This window comes from Dreissena polymorpha, chromosome 3 (genome assembly GCF_020536995.1).
Source record: "Dreissena polymorpha isolate Duluth1 chromosome 3, UMN_Dpol_1.0, whole genome shotgun sequence".
NCBI classification, from domain to species: domain Eukaryota; kingdom Metazoa; phylum Mollusca; class Bivalvia; order Myida; family Dreissenidae; genus Dreissena; species Dreissena polymorpha.
This window is the reverse complement of record NC_068357.1, coordinates 143096385-143122243: the sequence shown is the minus strand read 5'-3', so window position 1 is coordinate 143122243 and position 25859 is coordinate 143096385. Positions and strand designations below refer to the sequence as shown.

At 36.2% G+C, this 25859-nt stretch overlaps 1 protein-coding gene across 8 annotated transcripts in view; it reads left to right on the top strand.

The window, feature by feature from the left end:
* LOC127871775 (DNA annealing helicase and endonuclease ZRANB3-like) overlaps positions 1-25859 on the top strand; it is a 238710-nt gene that overhangs the window by 30528 nt on the left and 182323 nt on the right. The gene's annotated exons all lie outside the window — the stretch shown is intronic.

Below are 25859 nucleotides of genomic sequence, written 5' to 3'. Positions count from 1 at the left end.
ATTAGAATAAGCATCGGTCATAATGTAAATATTCACCACGAATGATGTAACTTTTACCTAAATATCCTTCCATAGACATGTGTTGTTACTAAAATAGACATAGAGATTTGAGCATTGGGAGTGACCTAATCATACTGTGCTTTAGCAGTATTACGGAATACCGTTAGTGCCATCGTGGTTACACATTACAATCCAGAGGGCGAGAACGCGAGAACGCGATAGTACGATGGCGACAATGTGACAATACGATGATGACAGGGTGACAATACGATGGCGACAATGCGATAGTACGATGGCGACAATGCGAGAACGCGATAATACGATGACGACAATCAGACAGTGCAATGACGACAGTGCGACAATACGATGGCGACAGTGAGATAGTACGATGGCGACAATACTACAGTTCTATAGTGCGATAATACGATGACGACAGTGCGAAAATACGATGACGACAGTGCGACAATACGATGGCGATAGCCGACAGTGCGATAGTACGATGGTGCCAATGCGATAACGCGATAGTATGATGGCGGCAATTCGAAAATGAGATGGCGACAGTGCGACAATACGATGGCGACAATGCGATAGAACGATGGCGACATTGCGATGATACCACGGCGACAGTACGATATGACTATCGCATTGTCGCCCCCGTACTATCGCACTGCCGCCATTGTATTGTCGCACTGTCGCATTGTCGTCATCGTACTAGCGCGTTTTCGCAATCGTACGAACGCATTGTCGCCATCGTATTGTCGCACTGTCGTCATCGTACTTTCGCGTTCTCGCATTCTCGCCCTCTGGATTTTAATGAGTAACCACGGTGGCCCTAACGGTATTTTGTACAGTAAAGTGCGTAAAATCTGGTTTGGAATAACAATTTTTATGCCGAAAACCCGACTTTGTTTTATAAGTAGTAGTCTAAATATACAATGAGTTTTCCGAGCATTAAATAAACATATTAAAATAAAATTCATGTTCGTATCAGTTGAAGTTCTTGTTAATAGTAGAAGCAAAAAACACAATAAAACGCTGATTGGGCTTACTAATTTGAGGCAAGAAAAAACACATCGCGCTATTATATATAACATATAACGCGCATCCGCAAAGTTCGAGCGCCCGTCTCGGTGCCGTCGTTTCCGGTGAAAGTTTCGCACAGGAGCTACCGAGTTAGGATATGAGACCACGAATCATGGCTTGACTTTATATATCAGTCAGCGTAGTACCTGACCAGACTGCGCGGTTGGACAAGCTAGGATGGACCAACTTCGGCCGCATATGACATAAGACCCATTTTCGCATGACGCGGGTCATCTGACCTTTATAATGTGTATATAGCTTTGAATGGAATTTGCACATAGTTTTTGGCATGGACTTATTGTTATGTTAATGTGTTGCACGCTTTCAAAAGCAGAGGGCATATATAAGATCAATTATACTACGGAGTTCATTTTCTGTTGCAAAATGAAATGCAATAAAGATTGTTACTCAGCGGTGTGTACAGTATGACAGCGTTGTCTGTCTGCGATGCATTTATACTGGTTCTAAGCTGGCATACTCACCAATTGGACTCAACCATCTGCTCGAACAAGAAATGATAAGTTCTACTAGCATAAACCTTTAATTGTAACTCATTTTAAAAATATTCATGTTATTTATATTATTCAATTTATTATTCAAAATTATAATTATTATTTCCTTTATTGTTGTTTTTCGCATTAAGAAACTTATTCGGCTTACGAAACTGAAAAATCCCATTGGAAAAAAAATCCCATGGGAGAAAAAATCCCATGGGATTTAAAAATCCCATGGGATTTAAAAATCCCATGGGATTTTTGTTTTTTTTTTAAACACGACTAAACGCATTAAAATATCGTAGTTGTTCATCATTTCATAAAATATGATGTTTCTGAAAGTTTCATGAATAAATCTCTCAAAATAAGAAAAAAATCCCATGGGATTTTTTTCTCCCATTTTAAAATGGGATTTTTTTATTACTAAATATTTTTATATATAATTGGCATAAAACCAATATACAGTCCTTAAATAACGTTAAAATACTTGCAAACGCAAATAAAACACGTTTTTTAAAATGTTCAAAATCCCATGGGATTTTTCTCCCATTTGCAAATTATGGGAGAAAAAAAATCCCATGGGAGAAAAAATCCCATGGGAAAATCGAAAATCCCATGGGAAAATGCAAAAATCCCATGGGAACCCCAACTTTGCTTATAAATTTCATAGTGAAGAAAACGCGTTTTTTGAGTGAAAATAACCAATTATTAATCAACGATAAGACTTTTATCGCATACTATGTCTCAAAGTAGCAAATCTTTAAGAAAAAGGGTACTTAAGTTTGCGAAATTTCGGTTTCGCAAAGTTTTTCCGGTGGCCGTTACTGGTGTCTACTATCACTACTATTTGTCAATTACTGTACATTCCACTGGCTTCTACTGACATCACTTTGTGTTAATCAAAGTATACTACACTTGGAACTTATGACACTTCTTTGTGTCAATCAAAAAAGCTACACATGCGTCTAATTGCAATACTTTCTTTCAATTACAGAGCACTTCACTTGCGTCTTATGCACTACTTTGTATCAATGGCGGCGCGCTACACTCGGATCTAATGGCACATCTTTGTGTCAATCACAGCAAGACATGTAATTAATATGACCACTTTGTGTCAACCTTAGTGCACCACACTTGGATCTAATGGCACTACTTTGTAACAATGACAGCGCGCTACACTTGGGTTAAATGGCAACACTTTGTGTCAATCACAACGCAAAATTCTTGTTCCTTATTTCACGTCTTTGTGTAAATCCCAGTACACCACTAATGGCACTACTTTATGTCAATCTTAATGCACCACACTTACTTCTAATGGCATTACTTTTGTTAATCACATTGAACCACACTTGCTTCTAATGGCTCTACTTTGTATTAATCTTAGTGCACCACACTTGCTTCTAATCGCACTACTTTGTGTAAATCACTTTGCACCACACTTGTTTCTTATGGCATTACTTTGTGCTAATCACAACTCACCAAACGTTTTTCTAATGGCACTATTTTGTGTTTATCTTAGTGCACCAAACTTGCTTCTAATGGCACTATTTCAACGCAAAATTCTTGTTCCTTATTTCACGTCTTTGTGTAAATCCCAGTACACCACTAATGGCACTACTTTATGTCAATCTAAGTGCACCACACTTACTTCTAATGGCAGTACTTTGTATTTATCACAGTGCACAACATTTGCTTCTATTGACACTAATTTGTGCGTATCTTAGTGCACCACAATTGCTTCATACGGCACTACTTTGTGTTAATCTTAGTGCATCTTACTTGCTTCAAATGACACTACTTCGTGGCAATCTTAGTGCACCATAGTTGGGTATAATCGCACTATGTAGTATCAATCAGAGTGCGCTATACTTGCGTCTAATGGCAATACTTTGTGGCAGTCGCAGAGCGAAACAAATATGTCTCATAGCACTACGTTTTGGCATTGAGAGAGCGCTACACCTGGGTTGTATGGCACTACTTTGTATCAATAACAGCACTCTACACTTGTTTCAAATGGCACTATTTTATGTCAGTTACATCGCACGTCATTCGCGTCTAATGGCAATACTTTATTTCAAGCTCTAAACTTGTGTCAAATAACACTACTTTGTGTAATTTATTGCTTTCTATAAAAAGCGTGCTATACTTGCATCTAATGTAACTACTTTGTGTCAATCACAGCGCACTACACATGGGTCGAATAGAACTACTTTGCGTCAATCACATTGCGCTTCTCTTGGGTTGAATGGAAAATCGTTCGAGTCAATAAGAGCGCGAATAACTAGCCACTAATTGCACTATTTTGTTTCAATCACAGACCGTTACACTCAGTTGCAGTACTTTGTGTCAATCACAGCGCTCTACAGTTGCCTCAAACGCACTACTTTTTTCAAATTACATCGCGCTACACTGTTGTCCAATAGCACTGTTTTTAAATTATGTCTTCAGGCATTAATGCTATGTCCTTAGTCTTACATCATATACACTTACACAGTTGGGCCGCGCATGGGGCTTAATGCATGATTGTAAAGTGATTGCCCAGATAAGCCTATGTAGTCTACACAGGCTAGTAATGGCCACCACTATTTGTTTGTATGGAGTTATTCTTTTAAAGGAAGTCCCTTCTGAAACAATCAAGTCACGGCGGAAAGTGTCGTCCCTGATTAACGTGTGTGGACATGCCAAACGCGAGTCTCCTTTACGTCAGTGGCGTCAAAACATGAAAGTCGTCATCATTTAGTATCCTCAACATGGTAACTGTATATAGCTGTTTCTTAACCAATCAGTGACCAAATCAGTGCGACATATTAAAGGTCGTAAACAATTACGAAACCAAAAATTATTTGGTAAATTTGATCAAATGTTACGTTTTTAAGCGCGCAAATTTGAGTGTCAATGGTGTACGTTTGTAACAAAATGTAAACATAGGACACGGGATTGTCAAACTAAGACATGTGAGTGCTATAGCTTGCACTTTTATCATACAGCATACATATTAAGATGTATTACATGGTGCATCACACGCAAGATGCATGCGTTTGTTGTGTCTGCTGTGAAAAGTTGTAAAATGTTCGCCATATAACAGTATAATGTGATGCGCTCATCATTTAAGTCCGTTATTTCAAGGCTTAAGTTTCAATTTGAGGTCAATTATAAAATACGTGATTTATTATTTCATTTCCGTAATTTTAAGGCCAAAAATAGTTATTTCTTTCCACTTAAATCACGAAAACATAGGGTATGTAGGTCGCCTTCACTTGTTTCACTCAAGCTTTTTCGAACGATTCCTCATAAAAAAATTATGCAATTACATGTAAAACTCGTTTCAAGCTCAATTTAAAACTATGTTTAGGATTGTGTGTTTAAAATTTATTTAACGAATATTGTTGAATGTAGCACATTCGTCCGTCTGCCTGGGTTTACATTCACCACTACCCTTGTCAGCTTGTCCTTTTACATGTATTAAACGGATGTTTATTAAATGTATTAAACATAATAAGATTCTAAAATTATCTTTTCTTTTTGCATCATATTTTATTCCTTGTTTCACATGCATATCTTATTTGCAATTTATACGTATTTTAATAATTTCCGCATACAGATTTTCCACAATTAATGCACTTATCAATTTACCAACTTTGACTCATGCCAAAAGGTAATGAGTATGCCGAGGAAATTATATAGGCAAATCTATTTTTTTTAAATAGTCTAAGTCGGCCAGAAATATCTTGAAGTTTTGTTACCTATTACATGTGGAAATATTGAAGATTAAAACACAAAGGTATAGACTATAGATTTTGAATGTCAATACTTTCCTTATACTTAAATCACTTTTTCCAAGAAGAAATAATTAAATTTAAGGGGAATAATGTATTGAAAGGTGAACTTGTAAAAAAAGCTAAAGCAGCCTTATATACTATAATTGCGATTTGTTGCTTAATATTGTTTAAATCTTCAAATATATTCGATAATTTAAAATCGTTTCTCTTTCTTGTTTTGTTATTCAGTGCCGTAATTGCGGTGCATTTAAGTATTCATGAACGGTTATCCGGGAGGTCTCAATTTCTGGGATTTTCTTAAGAATTTACTTTACTCGGTGTCATGCATAATGCAGTTTATTATATTGTGCTGCATACATCAAATTTGTTCATAGCCTATAAAACAAGTCATTTGTAATCCCGACAAAGACGGTGTTTTTTTTTTAATTTTACAACGAGTATTAGGAAACAAAACTGTGTTTTAAACACGGTACAACTAGGATTATACGCGATATTTGTCATGCTGCACACCAAAGATTTTTCAATAAACAAAGATTCGTCTTATTGCGTGTTCCCGTCGATTCTCGCGGAACTCCATATTTTAGTCGAGTGAGAAAGAATACGCATCCAAAGACGCATCTTATCGTGATACTCTTATCTACACATTTGCCGGCATGAGGTGTCACAGGCATACCAGTAAATTTAATAAACAAATATATAGATTATTGAATTTAGAGAATAAAGCTGAAACAGTTTTATATAAATCCATCAATTTTATTTCAGCCTTATGTTTTTCCTTTCAATTTCAAAATGATATTTTATTTAGAAGCAAAAATTAAATAAAAGTTTATGACAAATGCAGGATACACTGTCGAATTAAAAAGTGTTCCACGGCTTCTACTGAATATCATCTGAACTACATCATTGTATTTGAGATTCAATTTAAATGAGGTATTTCAGAAGAAACAGTTAATTTTTAAGGTTGGTGCTAAGGTAAAAAAGTAATTGCCAATTTCCGCGTTACGATGACAACGCACGTCAAAAACTTATAAGCTCTATATATGAGTGTACCTAGCTGTCTCTTTGTGTGTGAGACTAATAAAACATGTACATAACCATAATTATCATAAATGTATTGGCTTCGACAATATTTGAATAAGATTATTAAGCAAATCACATTTAAATAAAAACATACTTTTCACCTCAGATTGAAGGCTTCATTTATTTATTTTTTATTTTTAAATTAATTTTTATTAATTAATCGGCTTACCATCATTATTATACAAACGTACTTGTTAAACAAGAGCTTTTCGGCACTTTAAAGTACAGCAAATGAAATATATCAGACGTAATTTGTAGTATTGTTTTCGAAAGTTTCAATTGGTCAATACCGTCCCATTGTATGCATAAATTCCGATGTAAATGTTTCTTTACAAAATACTAAATATACTGATTAACGCGTCTTTATTTAGTTACAGCACATGGTCATTTACAACATTCATGCTTTCCATGCGTGGCACTTGACAGGCGACAGTAACAATTTTGCACTCTTATTTAAACACGAGTGTTACGTGGGCCATATTAAAATAAAACATAATTTACTCTGAGGGGAGCACTTTGAGTTGATGAGGTGGACCCATGTTCGCACTTATTGCATCCTCAAGCGAAGGGTGGAAGTGTGTTTACGCGCGCTTGTCCCCTTCCGCGTAGTCGGCAGCTGGTTACAGCTTAAGAGAGGGAAAGTAAGAGAGTTTCGCGGAATCCTGGTTTTGTTACATAAAGCGTTTCATTAAAGTTTGACCATATTGGTATTTCGGCTTAATGATATGCTTATTGTGAGTACCCTTCCGTCGTTTTATTGTGTGCGTTTTGCTGTGTGTTCTGTCAACGGCCATTACAATGGGTGTGTAAGCAGGGCTACGACATAAGGGCTTATGGATAACCCCCTTCAGCCCGTCATCGGTGCCTTCTTAGCTGTAATCGTTAGAGGTATTTAGTGTGTTTCAAACATAGAAAAGTGGACTGGTTATTCCCTTTCAGCCCGCCAGCACTGTCTTATTTAGTGGTTATTTTAGTAAAAGAATAATAGGGGATATTGACAGGCGATCTTCCGGGGTACGTTGGCAAAGCACACACAGGTGGAGTTAAGCGTATGACTCGTATTCAGCCAAATATTTTCTCCGTCACGTTAATTTGAAATACGTACTCATTAGTTTGATAAAGTTTTTGGATTGCGAGCGAAATAGGCACGTGGTACGTCCATTATAGCGATACAGACGGAACGGCAGGGGATATTTCCGAAGAGCTCATCAGGTTTTATATAGAGCGTATGGTGTAACAACAGGACCCGCTAGTATCGCTGTTACTACCAAAGGCGCTGCGCGCGCTTAAAAGTGAACGTCTTAGCAACAGGGTTCATATTTTATCTAGGTATCCCGTGTCACGCAGGACTTTAAAGACATGAATCCGCAATCGTGAGGCGATGTCGCCGGGCGGCATCAACAATAGTTTTCGATCTTTACTACGTGTTCTTGTGTAGGCCGGTATTACACAACCGCTCAGTTGTAGGCGTTGCACAGTGTGTTCTGGACATAAACAGAAGAGATGTTCTAGCGTATTATGAATGTTACATTGCGGACAGGGGACGGGTTTGTAATAGTATCATGCAGCCGAGACACTCCAATTCGCTGGCGCGGGTATGCCCTACATTCCCGTTTAATGGGACTGTATAGGGTATCTGTCAATATAATGACTAGGGTACTTAAATAGTGGGAAATCATGATCCACACAGTATATTGACCAGCGGTGGTCCTGTTCGTTATCAACTTTCTGTATAATGATTGCGATCAGTTCGCGTGAGCTAAGGATTAGGTTGGAAGGTAGACCCACATGAGTTCCTATCCGAGCGAGTTGGTCAGCATGTTTATTTCCCAAAATACCTACGGACTCGGACTCGGACTCCAACGAAATTTAAGAGAGATATGTTTGGTTGTTATTTTCGTAATTTCCTTAAGTACTGAATAGTTTAAGTAAGGTAGCGCTTTGGATGTTCCTGCTTTTCACGTTTGCAAAACGCTGTTAGAATAAGATAGTATTACGCAGTTAGATCGTTCATGGATTTCCAGTTCGTTCAGCCATATTATCGCCCTGTTAACTTAATAAGTATGACCAATACGCATGTAATTATAGACAGTTGTTCGGTATACTGTATTTGTTCGTGATTGATGATTTTGCGTGTTATATACTACATATACGGCGCCGGCTACTTGTAGCTCGTTATGTTTGCTTACGTCGGTACATATTTGGATGTTATTCGTATGGCGTACCATTTGTGTCAAAAGTCAACAAGACCTACTAGGTAAAAAGAGAAAAGTACTTTGACGTACAGTATGTACGTAGAAGTAAAAAAATGTGTTCTTCGACTTACAAAATTGTACTTCGACGTACAGTTTTTATTGACATTTGAGTGTTAGCCAATCAGGAGACGCCCTATATCTGTTGCTTTTAGAGATATTTGACATGAAACATTATTATTATTATTATTTATACCAAATTATGCGACTATCGAACGCTAAGTCATAGATATTGAGGGTATTTATTGAACATTATTATTATTACTATTTATACCAAATTATGCGACTATCAACCTCTAACTCATAGATATTGTGTGTATTTATTGACCTGGCGTGGCGGAATTAACCTCTGACTTATGCAAATAATGGTTATCACAAAATACGAACAAACCCGGGAGGTTTTTATACATTTTTAAGCCCGTATCGTTTGGTAACTGTTTGGTTACCGTTGGGAATTTCGTTCACGGTAATGCGCTGGACCGTGATACTCCGCCCCGCATGGTCAACAAAATCTCGCAATATGCTTGATAATTTTAATTTTAGAAAGGTAACCTTGAATCTTCTTCAAATTGGTAAATAATCTACTTCAATGCATTATTTAAACTTCTTTGTAAAATGTTTATTTTTCAATTTCATATTTTTATTCATTTTGTCCCCAATTAAAAAAAAAGATTTTAAACATTTATTATGAATAAGTCTAAAGGAAAAACGGCTCAAGAGACGAGTGTTTTGATTGGCTGTTCAGAAATTTGTACGTCGAAGTACAAACATGTACTTCGAAGTACAAGTTGTACTTCGACGTACAAATATATACTTCGAAGTGTATTTCATATTTTAACTTCGATGTACAATTTTTGTAATTCGACGTACATATTGTACGTCGAAGAACATTTATCTTGTTACCTAGTACGTCTTGTTGACTTTCGACCCAAATGGTACGCCATATATTCGAGTAGTTATCCGTTATGTGAGTTGGGCTGAAGAGCCACTATCTGGGCCGGTGACTTATTTCTTAATCAAAGTGGTAACTTGCAAGTTGATGGCAGGTCTTGAGATTGTGCTTAGGCTAAAGTAAGAGGACGCGTGTGTTAGTCTGTTAGTACCTGCCTAGGTCGAGGACGTTCTGCACAAAAGGAAGTCCGAAGCGCTTTTTTTCTTTTTAAAGTAAGCTAGATCTAACACTACATTTTCATGAATTGGAAAATGTCTTTTTAATGAGGCTGTTCGTGCGCGGTATTTCAATTCGTTAATTTCTCTGCGACTGCTAAGTTCGAGCATTCCGCACTCGATATGCAATGGTACCGGGCCTGTGGTTTTCGTGTACCTGTAATAATTTTAGCGTTTGTTTAGTAGGGAGTCGCAAGCAGAGTGTTACGCGATGCTACCGTAATTTATTATTTGCCCAGAACGTTATATATCCGCATGAGTTTCTTTTTGTTGCTTATCCAATTGTGTCTTTGAATTGCTTCAAACTAATAGGTATTTTTGACATCGAGTAATTAGGTTAATTATGTGATCTTTCCAGGTTTATCAAATATCATTTCTAGGAAAGAAATTTTTACGAGGAAAAGAAGTGGTATGTCGCATAGTATGAGTTGCGGAAGGTCTTTTTGGATTTTCGTGCACTGGCGGAAAATACTGAGTTTTTGTTTGATTTATTAGAAACCCATAATGCTTGCTCCAGTTTTCTATCGCAGTAATGGCCGCTTGCATTTTCTAAATGGCTAGTTTCGGTGATTTAGATGTGGTCCATATCGCGCTTTCATCTTCGAAGAGTGATAAATGTATCGGGCCGGTACTATTTTCAGAGTTGTGATTGAACTTTAGCAATTTTGTTGTGTTTTTCTAAGTATGCGCATAGTCACGGTTTTATCATTAAGGTGTGATGATTATGCCCGACATCGTTTAATGTACTGTTGAATCTACCGGCTACCGGTTTACCGACCTCAATCAAAACTAATAGTCGCCAGTTAACCCTGACCTCATAATCATGCTTGTTACCGATTAGACGGTAATCATCACAGTTTGGCGACTGGAATGTTATCTGATATTGTCTCGTGACGCACCGGTGTCAGCATACATCAAGGGAGATGTAGATTAAATATTCGATAGCACGTCAAGCTATCTCCTTTCAGTTGATTATCTAATACCCCATGTGGCGTTTATGACGATTACGCAAAGAAATATGTGCTGAGTGCTCATTTTAAGTAGGGAGTACTGATATATTTAAAGAGACAACTTGATTGTGTTGTACAATCGCCATTTCTGTTACATTTTCAATTTAAATCGCCAGATGTAGGATTCAATCGATATTTGTGATTTGGGCGATCGGAAATGCTAACATTGCAGTACATTTATTTCGGCTATAGCTTTTTATATTACATCTAAATTGACATTCAAACATGAAATATTAATTTAAAATAGTAAAGTTGGGGGCAAAGGCGGATATGTACCTTTCAATGAAAAATCTGCCTCGGCCTGAAAAGTTACAAAGATTCGCTAATTAATATCTCAGAGACTGTTCACGTTAAAATAAAAAAAAATCTGAGATTTTCACATTTTTATATAACCATAAAAACTGATAATATTTGTAAAGAAAGATAAAGTTTTATGTGAGCAAAGGCGGACATGTACTTTTTACTAAGAAAATCTGCATCGGTCTGAAATGTTACACATATTTGCTAAAGAATATTTACGTTACTGTTCTCGTGAAAATCAAAAAGTATTCTTAATCGTCTGCATTTTTATTTGTGAGTGAAGCTCACAAATAATGCAGAGGCAATTTTGCAAATCAGTTTGGCTTTGCTACGGTAGGAACCGTAACCCACGACTGTCTGTGTGAATAACTGCAGTAAAGTTTAGCAGACGACAAATGCTTAAAGCGTTTGCTCTAACCACCTCATCTGCCTGTTCTCAATGGTACACTACCTAGTGTGTATTTAACAGCTTGTAAAACAACGTTGGACAGTCTAGTGTTTATAATTACAATCTGTACATATTGGCTGCTTTCAGGGAAAACGGGGCTTAATGCATGTCAAATAAGATTAGCGTGTGCACACTGATTGGCTGTATCAATTATTTGAAAAAACACACATCTCGACCTGTGCTTTAAGACACACTCTTTATGAATTTGAATGGGTTGTGGTCATTTCAAACTTGTGATATAAAAACATATAACATAATTTTGAAAACTGAGTTGCGTCTAAGATTATACAACAGCGAACAAATTCAGTGCATTCGGTGCTTTGATTAAATTACCTAAAACATGATGCGTTAAAGAAATATTTATAGGGAAACAATAATGTTTTCAGGCAAAGGGAGATATACGCTTTTAAATAGTCTAATTCGGCATGAAATCTCTCAAAGTATTGTTATTTAATACCTGCGAAAATATTTAGAGTCCAAAGCATAAAGATATAGACTATAAATGTTGATATCTCCTAAATACTAACACTTAATTGATTTTTTTCCAAAAAGAAATAATTAAATTTAAGGCAATTTAAAGGTGTACTTGTGAACAAGGCAACTTGGACTTAAATATTATTAGTACGTTTTGTTGCTCAATACTAATTAAGTTGGGGGCTCGAACCTTCGATCTCCCGATCCCGAGGCGGACGCCTTATCCACTAGGCCACGGCGACCGGAAAGACCCGAACAACACCTTACCACTCCATGGGACATGGAATGGTAGGGTGGTTCAATCATACGTTGATTAATATGCTTGTGGCGTTAGATGAGTGTCATAATCAAGATTAGAAATCGCATGTTGCCAGAATGGTGCATGCATACAGCGCAACACGTCATGAGAGAACTGGGTTTTCTCCACATTTTCCGATGTGTGGCAGACACCCACGTCTCGCTAGTGACGCTTTTCTGGGGCTCTCGACTAACCGCCTATCGCCCGGTTTACAGTCGAAGTATACTGTCTTTAAACCGGTACGAAAGCTTCAGGACAGCCTCTGTTTTGCGCATCACAAGGCACGAGAACAATCTGCGAAGACATCGGCAGCCAGCAAACAAAGATATGATTCTTTCGCTCGTAGTCCTGTTCTCTTTCCAAGTTACCGCGTTCGTGTTAGGAATTTATCCCTTCGGGGAAAACAGTTAGCATACAGGAGTCAAATCGATATAGTAATCCGGAAACGCATTTAAGATTTACCTGTTTATAAGGTAAAACGGGAAGAAGCTCGATTTAAGAAGTCTATGTCTCTTCATCGAAATTTACTTCGGCGGTTAAGGAGTACAACGGACGTCAAGAACAATGATGACGACGGCTGCATAATAAGTAGTGACACGGTGCTGAATAAGTCGACAAGGTGCATGATTTCAGTAATTATGGTGATGATACACGAAGAACTGTGGACAATTGTAACAGTGATGACATATCTTCCGATCAAGCGGGTCCATATGTTACACCTGCGAGGCAAAACCACCGGTTTCTTAACCAGTTAAATTCATTGAGACCCAAAACGAACCGCAGACCAACAAAACAAAATGTAAACTGGTAATTGGAAAACTTTATTTCTAATTTATCAATGTTTAATATAGATTTAGTGGAGTGCGTGTTGAGTGTGGTTGCGCAAATGTATAACTGGTACCATTAAGCGTGATTCAACATTTTAAAATTTTATCTCTTCATATTTTATCTTAAATAACTTAAGTGTACATCATGTATACTTGTACTAAATGTTGTTATCGAAATTCAACATGTCATGTGTTCTGATTGTTTATCTTACATGGATATTATGTGTTTACACAGCACACATTCTGAAAGTGAAATGTTTACAAAGATAACCAATGTTATCTGTTATGGTTTGAGAAGTTGACGCAATAGTAGTACTTGGCTTATTAAGTTGGATATTAGTTAAGGGTAACTCGCCCTTGTGTCGATTTTTCCCTTTAGTCGGACATTTTTATTTTTTTAGTTTTTAGAGATCAGTTTTGTTGAGCATGATATCTGACCTTATAATGAGCACTTTATCCTTCATACTCAAACGAAAAAAAAATTTTGAAGTAAAATGTTATGAAATATAATCGCACGATGAATTTGGATGCGTTACAGTAAAAATAACTATTGGTGACGGAAAATTCAGAATTTTCATTAATCGATTATCTCAATACCATCGGCATGCTGGTCAGAAACGTTTCACAGCTTTCACATACTTTGTATTGAAAACATAACCTTATTATATAATAATGAAAGGTAATTTTCAGTGGTTCGCTCCATTGTATAGGTTTTACAGTAAACTATGAATAACAACTAAAGTAGCCCATAAGGCGAAATCAATTCGCCCTTACGGCGAACATGAGATTATGTACTGGCAGAGGCAAACGGATGAGAATTAACCACATATTCATTCCAATTAACATGACTCAATCTGTAAAGAATCCAATAGCTCACAAACATCAAGAATCACATAATGTTTTATCTTTGTATGTCTGTAATTTTCTTTGTCACCCCCAGTGATGCAATTGGTTCCGTTGCTGTAAAGGTTGGATAGACACTAACAATGCACCCAATAGGACTCGAGTTATTCTGTTCAACAGGCCTTAGGTTAACGGAGTAAGGCTGTATGGACAGGCAATGGTATTACCATCATACCAATAAAGAATGGAAATACTGGTTAGACATTTATATTTTATTCAATGAATTTAGAACATTTAAATTTTAAGATTAAATATATTGCACAGATAGTGAATAGATTAATAATTTTGAAAACAATAGAGATTGGTTTGTAGTTTTATTATATTCAAGTATGCAATAATAATCAATAATTGTAAACAGAACATGGTTTCATTCAATCATTTATTTATGTATTAATGTATTTATTTTTGAATTAATGTATTTTTTATGTATGTATGTATTTATTTATTTATTCATTCATTCATGCGTTCATTCATGCGTTTATTCATTCGTTCACGTATTTCTTTCTTTCTTTATTTATCTATTCATCTATTTATTTATTTATCTATCTATTTATATATTCATTCCGTTTGTGCGTACGTGAGCTTGTTCATTGGTTTATTGGTTTTTTAGTTCGTTCGTAATTTCTTTCAGTCAGTCAGTCAGTCAGTCAGTCAGTCAGTCAGTCAGTCAGTCAGTCAGTCAGTCAGTCAGTCAGTCACTCAGTCAGTCAGTCAGTCACTCAGTCAGTCAGTCAGTCAGCGAGCGAGCGAGCGAGCGAGCGGGCCGGCCCATCGGTCGGTCGTTCGTGCGCTCGTTTGTTATTTTGTTCGTTCGTTCATGCGTCCGTCAATTTGTTTGTTCGTTCGTTCGTTTGTGCGTCAGAGCTTTTCTGCGTTCGTCGTCATCATCATCATCATCATCATCATCATCATCATCATCATCATCATCATCATCATCATCATCATCATCATCATCATCATAATCATCATCATCATCATCATCTTCATCATTATGATCATTTTTATTTTTATTTATTTTTTATTTCATTTCTTTATATATTTTGTATTATTTGTACTGTATTATATTAAATTCATATTATGTTAATGCTGCCATGTTAAAACAAAATAAATGTTGAATGAAGTTACAAAAACCAATTGGTGATATCGTCACATAGCAGGAGGAAGGGTGCCTTGGGTACTTCATGACATATGCCGACAGGGTGATTGATGTCGGTGTGTCATACTACATTGTCCTGTTTATTGAACCCTTAATGCGATATAGCCGCTTTTAATAATGGTGATAACTGTAATTATCCCCACGTTTTTCGGAGAAAAAGTGGGGATATTGTATTGATGTGCGTCTGTCCGTCCGTCCGTCCTTGCCACTTGCTCCTCCTACACTATTAGCACTAGAACCTTGAAACTTACATACATGGTAGCTATGAGCATATGTGCAACGGTGACAGTGACGGAATTTTATTTGACCCCTGGGTCAAAAGTTATGGGGGTTGGAGCGGGGCCGGGTCAGAGATTTTCACTCATTTTTTATGTTATTTTCATTAACTTCTTCATTTCTACACCGATTTACTTCAAATTGATACTGAGCCTCTATTATGACACTAAGGTCAATCTCAACTAGGTATGGCCCCATTAACAACCCTGGGGCGCCCCGGCCACATAGGCCACGCCCACCCGAAATTGCCTTTTACAATAATTTCTTCATTTCTACACCGATTCACTTCAAATTGATACTGAACCTCTCTTATGACAATATGGTCAATCTCAGCTATGCATGGCCTCATTACCAACCCTAGGGCACCCCGCTCACATAGGCCACGCCCAACCAAAATTGCCTTTTACTTTATTTTTTTCATTTCTACACCGATTCACTTCAAATTGATACTGGACCTCTCTTATGACAATACGGTCAATCTCAGCTATGCATGGCCCCATAACCAACCCTGGGGCGCCCCGTCCACATAGGCCACGCCCACCCAAAATTTGCCTTTTACTATAATTTCTTCATTTCTACACCGATTCACTTCAAATTGATACTGATCCTCTCTTATGACAATACAGTTAATTTCAACTATGCATGGCCCCAATACCAACACTGGGGCGCCCCGCACACTTAGGCTACGCCCACCCAAAATTGCCTTTTACTATAATTTCTTAATTTCTACACCGATTCACTTCAAATTGATACTGAACCTCTTTTATGACAATACGGTCAATCTCAACTATGCATGGCGCCATAACCAACCCTGGGGCATCCCGCCCAGATAGGCCACGCCCACCCAAAATTGCCTTTTACTATAATTTCTTCATTTCTACACCGATTTACTTCAAATTGATACTGAACATCTCTTATGACAATACAGTCAATCTCACCTATGTAAGTCCCATTACCAACCCTGGGGCGCCCCGCCCATAATAGGCCACACCCACCCAAAATTGTCTTTTACTATAATTTCTAAATTTCTTCACCGATTTACTTCTAATTGATACTGAACTTCTCTTATGCCAATACGGTTAATCTCAACTATGAATGGCCATATTACCAACCCTTGGGCGCCCCGCCCATAATAGGCCACACCCACATAGGCCACCCCCACCCAAAATTGCCTTTTACAATAATTTCTTCATTTCTACACCGATTCACTACAAATTATACTGAACCTCTCTTATTACAATACAGTAAATCTCATCTATGCATGGCCCCATTACCACCCCTGGGGCGCCCCTCCCAAATAGGCCACGCCCACCCAAAATTACCTTTTACTATAATATCTTCATTTCTACACCGATTCACTTCAAACTGATACTGAACCTCTTTTATGACAATACAGTCAATCTCAACTGTGCATGGCGAAATTACCAACCCTGAGGCGCCCCGCCCACATAGGCCACGCCCACCCAAAATTGCCTTTTACTATAATTTCTTCATTTCTACACCGATTAACTTCAAATTGATACTGAACATCTCTTATGACAATACAGTCAATCTCAACTATATAAGGCCCCATTACCAATCCTGGGGCGCCCCGCCCATAATAGGCCACACCCACCCAAAAGTGTTTTTTACTATAATTTCTTCATTTCTACACCGATTCACTTCTTATTGATACTGAACTTTTCTTATGACAATACGGTCAATCTCAACTATACATGGACCCATTACCAACCATGGGGCGCCCCTGGGTCAAACATGCGGCGTGGGGATACGCGTCGGCCTCTGCCGCGCCATTTCTAGTATTAAAAGATAAAGTTAGTGAAGACTGGGGGTGTATGCATAAATCCATGGGAAAATGTCCGCTGACCAGACTAATCTGTAGAGGTTGTTGCAGAAGATTTCTATCAAGTTATCAAGATCAATCTGTTGGCTTCAATTTGACAACATTTCCCCCTGCCACTGGCCAGTGTTGACAATAAAGCAGCCATGCAAGACTCATAAATAAAATTTCTGCAAAATGATTGCCCAAAATCAAAGCATATTTACCATCAGTACTGTTTGCATGTTTGCCAAACTGTTTGCTTCATTGTTTGTGACAACACTTGGACACTTAAAGTTACATCAAAGATTGAAAACCATTTGCCCTAAGTGATCAAAGATTAGTGACTGCTAATTGCATAACAATTAGTGTTGCATTGGGTGGGAAGTTAACAAGCTGGGAAATATCACAGGTTCTCATGGACCACCTGCTTTAGCCAATCAGAAGCAAGTGGGTAGAGTAAGCAGAGAAATGTGAGAAATGGCACATTGCATCTAAATAAAAGTCAAATTGTAAACTTTCAACATTACATTTATGGAATTAAAAATGTATGTGTGTTATCAAAGATAGAGAAGGGAAGACATAATACGTATTTTTTATCATAATATTTGAACAGATAAATAAATGTATATAATGGTTGAATAATCTTATTTATATTATATTATTTCTTGATCTTCTCCAATATTTTGTTTACTATGAATATTTAATGTTACTTGTATTAAATAATAACAAATGACCAATATCACATTTTTTTATGATTCTGTTCTTCATTTTGCAAACATTTCAAGTTAGACAGTGCAAGATGCTTATTGTATAAAATCGCCTGCACTACTGATTGGTGCTCTAGTAGATACAGATGCTTGTGGAACTGATGGTATCTGAGTTACCATAGTTACGTATAAACAAATATGGCTGTTACATGTATGTTTCAGAAGCTTGGTGTGACATGTCAGACACTTTCTTGGTAATTTATGGACTTTTATCTAATCATATTAATGTAGAATATGTGCGAGGAAAGCAAAAGCTTTGTCAAACTCAAAATCAGGACTGTCAATCTGGTGTAGTTTGGTAATGATGGAATATTGCAATTATCAAAATGTTTTATAAAATGTAATGTTCAGTTTTATTGTATTCTGAGCATAACAAAGATAGACTACAGCAACATTTGTATGTGAAAAAATCACTGATATACTGATATACAGGCACTAATTTGTTGATAACTGTTTATAAACTTGTGTTTGTATTTATGTTTTATTTGAATTATACCCAAGCTAGATTCCGGGTACTGTGAATTATTAATGCAATTTAGTTGAGACATGGCATTGTTTCGACGGACATTATTGATTGACCAATGGTCTTCAAAGATCGGATTTTATCTATTAATAGCTAAGGTGGCTTATTTATGGAATTCAGTGTGTAATTGTTGATAGTTGGTCCGTTCTGTGTTTAATTAAATAATGAATGAGTCAATGTCAGTTCACTCATATCTTTTAAAAATTATTCAGTGATGGAGTGGTTAAGATATTGTTTCAGGTTCTGAGAATAAAACATTGTGTGATCTAAGTTTGTTTGGTTTAACTGTTTAGTGCTGTAATAACTAATAATAATGTGAGATTTAACTGAACTATTAATTAAATTGTTACTTTTTCTTAGTTGATTTAAAGTTGAAATTAAAGTCTGTTGAAATTTGAACAATGAGGTATGTTATGATGGGCTGTTAAGTGTTCAACTCTCTTTCCTTTAAAAGAAACTGATGCTGAAATGGCTTGAATTATTATTCAATAATTTTATTTTGGTGGACAGCTGCTTCCAAATAAAAAAATGCTTTCAGTCCACAGGGGAATAGGAAATTTATTAATTAATAAAACTTATAATACATGTAACATTATTATATTTTTCAGTCTACTGACAGTCGCACAAACCCACTGCGCCATGCCGTGTCGCAGTCTGGATGAGAGTGACGCGTCCATGCGCCAGCGTCTTGTGAACAGCCTCAGCCAGAGATTCCCGCACAGTGCCCTTTCAAAAGCTCTTCAGTGCATCAAAAAGGAGGAGAAAAAGAACGACCCGCTGAGCTCAAGCTGTTTTGCCGAGCTCAGACTAGACAAGGAGGCGGCGGATGATGATGATGAACTCACAAGCCTCTCTTGACTTCAGGACAGCAACCTTTTCAAGGATATTAAAGCTGGGAGGACGATGACAGTTTGAAAGAGTACAGTGAAGTGAAACACGAGCACGGATTTCCTCATCCCTCCCATGTGCCATATAACCCCCAGAAGCACATCAACAGCAAGCCCCCATACTCGATCAGTTGTCTGATATTCATGTCTCTCGAGGAGTCGCCAACAAAAATGCTTCCAGTGAAAGACATTTTCCATTGGACACTGTGTCACTTTCCCTACTTCCAGAATGCTCCAACGGGCTGGAAGATCTCAGTACGGCATAACCTCTCTCTAAACAAGTGTTTGAAGAAAGTGGACAAGGATCGTGGACAGGTAATTCAAGTCTTGATTTTAAGTTTTACCTTTTTTAGATACAATACAATTCAAATTTTGTTTTAAAGTCAGTGCATATATGAAAATATAACACTAGCTATGTATTGCTATTTACAGACATAGCTATTTACCGATGTAGATGCATTGCCGATTTTGATTCGGTAAAAAAGTAACTCGGATAATGAACAGTGATTGTTTTCCTTTTACATTTTATAGCCTGGCTTTGATTGGAAAAAAGTAAGATAAACCATGAAATTGGTAAAATTAAACATTATTAATATGATTATAAATAACAGTATACCAATTGCTAATACGTGAATGTTTAACTGCTTTCTAAAATATATTCAGATTTAGGTAAATGGCTGTGTACTAAACTCAATAAACCAATAATTAAGTTTACTAGAAAAGTTTGGCATATTTTTGGGGGGATTTTAAGATTAGATTTCGGGGGGGGGGAAATGTTACTTTTGTCATTGGGAAACAGCCATGTTTACTTTTTTCAATTTGGAAACAGCCTGTAAGAGGCTGTAATATTGGGCATAAAAAACTACTGATGATATATTGTCTACTGAAACAATTGATGGATGATATGATTTATTATTGAAGCTCTAAGTAATTTATTTAATAAAAAAAGAAGTTGAAAATACAGCAAAATAATAAAAACCAAATAATAATTTATTGACGATTGTTATTTTAATTTGATCAAGAAGAACCCGTCCATGAATAAGTCAGTGTGAAATCTGACAATGACTTTCGATTTGTAAAGTTTTAGTTTAGACAGTTTTAACAAATTAACAGCTTAGTGTGATCTTGAAAAAGCCCTTCCAAATTCTGTGGACTGAATTACCATTACAGACAGTTGTGAGATTAAAGCTTATTTGCAGTTATACATAATTTTTTTATCAATGTGATGTAAAACCCTGTTTTATTTCGCGCTTGATTACATGAAACCATGGTAACCAATATAAGCAAGTGTTGTGTTAGCAATTCGGCTGTATCCACAACCACCTCCCTCCATATGAAGGCTTACTGTGTAGATAAAATGACAAGATAACAGTTTTATCTACATCCCTTCATGCATATCAAAATACACAATTTTACTCCCAAATAGTTGTCATGTTTTGGGTGTTAGGTTACAGTGTTTATGTAGTTACTATAGCAACTAAAACTTTAATATAGAAATTTTAGGCAAGCACATGATGGAGTTGTTTTGCAGAAAATCAGTTTCTGATTATATCTGAAAATACTATTGCTTATAAATCTTACACCTATGGTAAAGTATTTTTGAACAAGCAATTAAAATATATCGCAAACATATTTGTGCATGATATTACATTGTACATTCTTTTTCAGACAAATTTTTACTGTGTGAGTTTTATACTGTGATGGTCAAACAAGTTTTATCACAATATTCAAAGTTAATTCTTGGCTCTTGGGTAAGATGCAAATTTAGTTTGTTGTAATATGTGGACATGTAACAAATCATAGTTATCATGTCACACGCTGTTGTAAGATTCGAGTAAAATTTAAAAATCTGTATTTGTCATAAAACAGAAGCTATATGTCATAATTTATATGAACCAGTTATCTTTATTAATTATTAGAAAACCTTACGTATTTCCATTTAACACATAGAGTTGATATGGCGCCCAATTCAAACTTTTTTAGAACCGGTATAGCATGATCAAGCAACACAAATGCATGTTTCTATGGAAATTCTTGTATGGCCATATTGGCAGTACATGAGCTGTGGTAAATGTAACACTTCATCCCTCAAATTTATATTAAAATGCTAATTGAGTGTAAATGTTCGTGCACCAATTTAAGAGGAATATTAACTGGGATGTTCATGATGATATAATAATCATTATCAGATAGCAATGCAGATATAAATACCTGGTTCATGCTACATAACTGATAACTTAATATTATAATTTGGTTGTCTGTAGTTTTCTGGTACATAAGCGAATCGCATCCTGCAAGAACTTTTTAAAAGTGAGATCAAAATTGTATGGTATGTTAAGTTCACAAGGCACTTGTTGAAACACTTGCTCATCCACCAGATAGTCAAGATTGAATTATGTACTTAATAGTTGCAAGGGAAGTGTCATAAAACAAAATAATTGGAGCTTGGTTTTGATGAATTTATATACATGCATTTTGAAAATAAAATGGGGGTTTGAGGATGCTTAATTGTTAACAGTTAAAATATGATTGCCAAAGATAGGATTATGGCTGTAAATGCTCAGTTTTAGCTTTATTTTTTTAATGCTCCCCCAATTATTTTTTTTGGGGGGGAGCATAAAGTTGCCGCTTCGTCTGTCCGTGCGTGTGTCCGTCCGTCCGTGCACAATTTATGTCCGGGCTATTTATCAGCCATTAATGACCGGAATTCAATTAAACTTTATGGGAAGCTTCACTACTAAGAGGAGATGTGCATATTATCAGCCGGTTATGGTCGGATGATTTTTCACAGAGTTATGGCCCTTTGAAATTTTCCATTAACTGTACATATAGTGAAATTATTGTTCCCCCAACTACTAGCCGTTTCCTTTTATCTGAATATATATAGTGCAATATTATGACAAAAAAACTTTGGGGAGCATCACCCATCTTCTCGAACCGTTTCTTGTTTAACAAAGAAGGCTTTCAAGCTCCGACCCATAAGTACATGTTCAACCCACTTGTATCTAAATTGATCAACACTTTCATGCATGTTAATACACACTAGGGCTTTATTTTGTGTGTGTGTGTGTGTGTGTGTCTATGCAAGTTTGACAAGGCTGTTGAGTTGAGTACATAGAGCAGATGTAATCTAATCTCTCAGGCCCTGGTATCCACTCCAGACCACTGGGTGCCCCTGAGATGTGACCAGTAATTAATGCCTTTGCACACCTGGGGCAATGTAGAATTGATATGCATTTAGAATAGTGAGTATCTGAGGCTTAAGTAGTAACACAAAACTTCTGAGCTTGTTACAACAGCTTCAACAATCATGTACAAGGGTTGCGAGAAGTCTTGCTTACCATTTTATCTGAAGAAGAAATAAAACACTAGCAAATTACTCATAACAACAAATAACAACACAATTTCTAGATTTTTAAAACACATAATATGCATTTTTGCATAAATAGAGGTAAGAGAACAACTAATAAAAGTTGTAAGTTGATTCAAGCAAATAACTTAAAGATTTTTTATGCAATTGAAATTTGCTGAGCTTAACTAAAATTATCTCAATTAAAATATTCATAAAATTTTTGTTTATGGTACACTATCAGCTTAATTGCTATGCTATGTATGCTAATAGATTGTATTATCAGCAAAGTTATGTCAGCTCCCTTCATAATTATGTGATAAGATAATAGCCTTGTCGTGCCTGTTAAGCAAGGAATGAAGTAGATAATTTATACAAAACTTAAGTAATAACTTCTGATGATTATAATGGTTATATTTGCTGTTAAAAAATTGAGCTGATGTCATGTTGGCATATGGTGTGATGGATTGATACACACTTTGAGTAGCGACAAGAAGAGTTACTGAGATTTTTAAATATAATTTCATATTGATGCCTCATTTATAATTGATGATGTTAAGTGTAAAATTGTAAAATGTATGTGCTTAATTGTTGATTTTTTATGCTAATGCATTGAATATCTTAACATGCAATTAAATGTATCAAAATAAAATACTCTCTGGTCTTGTGAAAGTCGTGATTAAAGCTTAAAAGAAAATTATGTGAACATTGCGTGACAAATTAATTAGTTATATAGTAATGTAATGAAGGTTAACATTTGCATCAATTAGCCTTACATGTGGAAGCTTTCCTATCTAAGTCAAAGTTAGGTCCCCTCACAAAACATCTGGTAAATTGACTTTTCAGTTTTGTTAAATTTGAAGAACTAGGATTAAAATTATGTTAATTTTTCATTTCATTCCATCCTAGTGATGATCCTCCCTTTGTCACGAAATTTGGGAACCGATTTATGGAGTTTTATAATGACTCTTCCGTATCCATGGAAATGTGTTGCTTGACAATCAATACCGCCACTTCCACTTGTGATAGAAACTGATATTTGCAGACAGTATTTCACTGTTCATGATAGTTATGCTCTTGACAGACCATTTAGAAGGAGCAAGCATATTATTTTTCAATAAAGCGTCAGACAACCCTAGGTTTTTATGTTCAATTTGTTAGCTCTTTTGGAAAATTAATGGCAAATTCAAGCTGTGTGTCATCTTAATTTTTTTTCAAACATAAATTATAATTATATAATATCAAAATGAATGACAATTTTTTAAGCTTTTATTTATTTTGTAAATTCCCTTTTTTAATATGGAAATTTTTTTTTTTTAATTTAATATTCTTTAGCATTATTCATAATAAAGTAACTTTGAATTATTGGGTCAAGGTTAACGGAATAAATACAAACTAATAAGATGCATGACATAGAAATCTATTGAAAATTAATGGTGATTTGACCTACATTGACATAGACATGTCATTTGACATACATGTAAACAAAAAGTATAGTTAACAAAATGTTGTTTTCTGATTTTACTTGAAGAGCACAGAAAACTGTGAAACTCTTGAAAGTGTTTTCAATAATGTTATGTTTGCAGACGATTGGTAAGGGTTCGCTGTGGTGCGTTGACCCAGATTTTCGGCCGAACCTCCTGCAGGCCCTGAGGAAGACCCCTTACCACCCGTACCATCAACTACAGATGCTTGCAAACCCCCAATCGGCACAGCAAAACAGATATATGCAAGAGTAAGTACTGTATCCGATGTTGACCCTGTTTGACAGCTTAAAATGTAAGCATTTGTTGACAAAGTAGAATAAGTCTTAACTAAACTTCAAAACACAAGCTTCTACTTAAAAAATCCCCATTCTATTTATCTTCACAGTATTACCAGATAGGAGAGCTTGTTGAGGAACTTGGCGGTCACTCTAATTAAGATTTCTGCATTTATGCAAAACATGAAATTGACGCATGTATATGAGCCTGGGAAAGCTGGGTTCAATGCATATGCATATAGTGTTGTCAATGATGAGCATGTGCAGTTTACACTCGCTAACTAGGGACGACACTTTCCACTTTTAAGCCTGTGCAGACTGCTCTTGCTAATCATTAGAGACATTTCACGCTTGTGCATTAAGCATGGTTTTCATAGACCGCAGGTCGCAATGTTAATTGTATAAACGATTCTACAACATTCAGTACGGCATGTTTTTATATAGAATGTAAAATAAAACAGACATTTCACAATGAAATCCCTTTTTCGCTGAATAAATAAAGAAACCGGTTTAAAACATGGAATAAATAGTTAAGGTCATGCTTTGCTTAAATAATAAATGAAGAAAAAACACTATCCCGCCATCAGCCATATAATATGAAGAGGGTCCCGGTTATCAGCATTGATAGTGAATTAAAGATCCAAGGTTACATGTGGCAATGGATTGGGCACTTTTCATGGTGGCGAGGCGCAGTTAGTTTGGGTCCTTGTTTTACAAGAGCAATGGAGGTTATCTGATAGGGGCTATCCAATAAAGCACGTGACATGTTCCTTACACCTTGTTCAATGGAGAGTACTTGAAAATGCAGACGCCCTTGTAGGATTGTAAAGTGCTGAAATTCTTGTTATTTTTACCGCTCCTTTTATAACGTATTTCGTCAACATTTTGACAAAATAATAAAGGATAACCAAAACAATGCTACATACAAATATGTGTCCGTGTTACGGGCGAATGTGTCCGACTCATGGGGGTATTGTTTATCAACTATTTCTCAATAAACATAAGATGGAATCAAATAATTATTTTTACAATAGATTCATATGATATGATTGTTAAGGCCTGCATTTGCTGAGTGCCTGCTTTGATCAAATATATTGTTATTATAGTCTCATACAGTTAAACCGTCCGACTCAAGGATGAGTTACATTAACTCCTTATGGCCACAGTTTTGATCGTAAAAAACACCATGCAGTGACTAATAC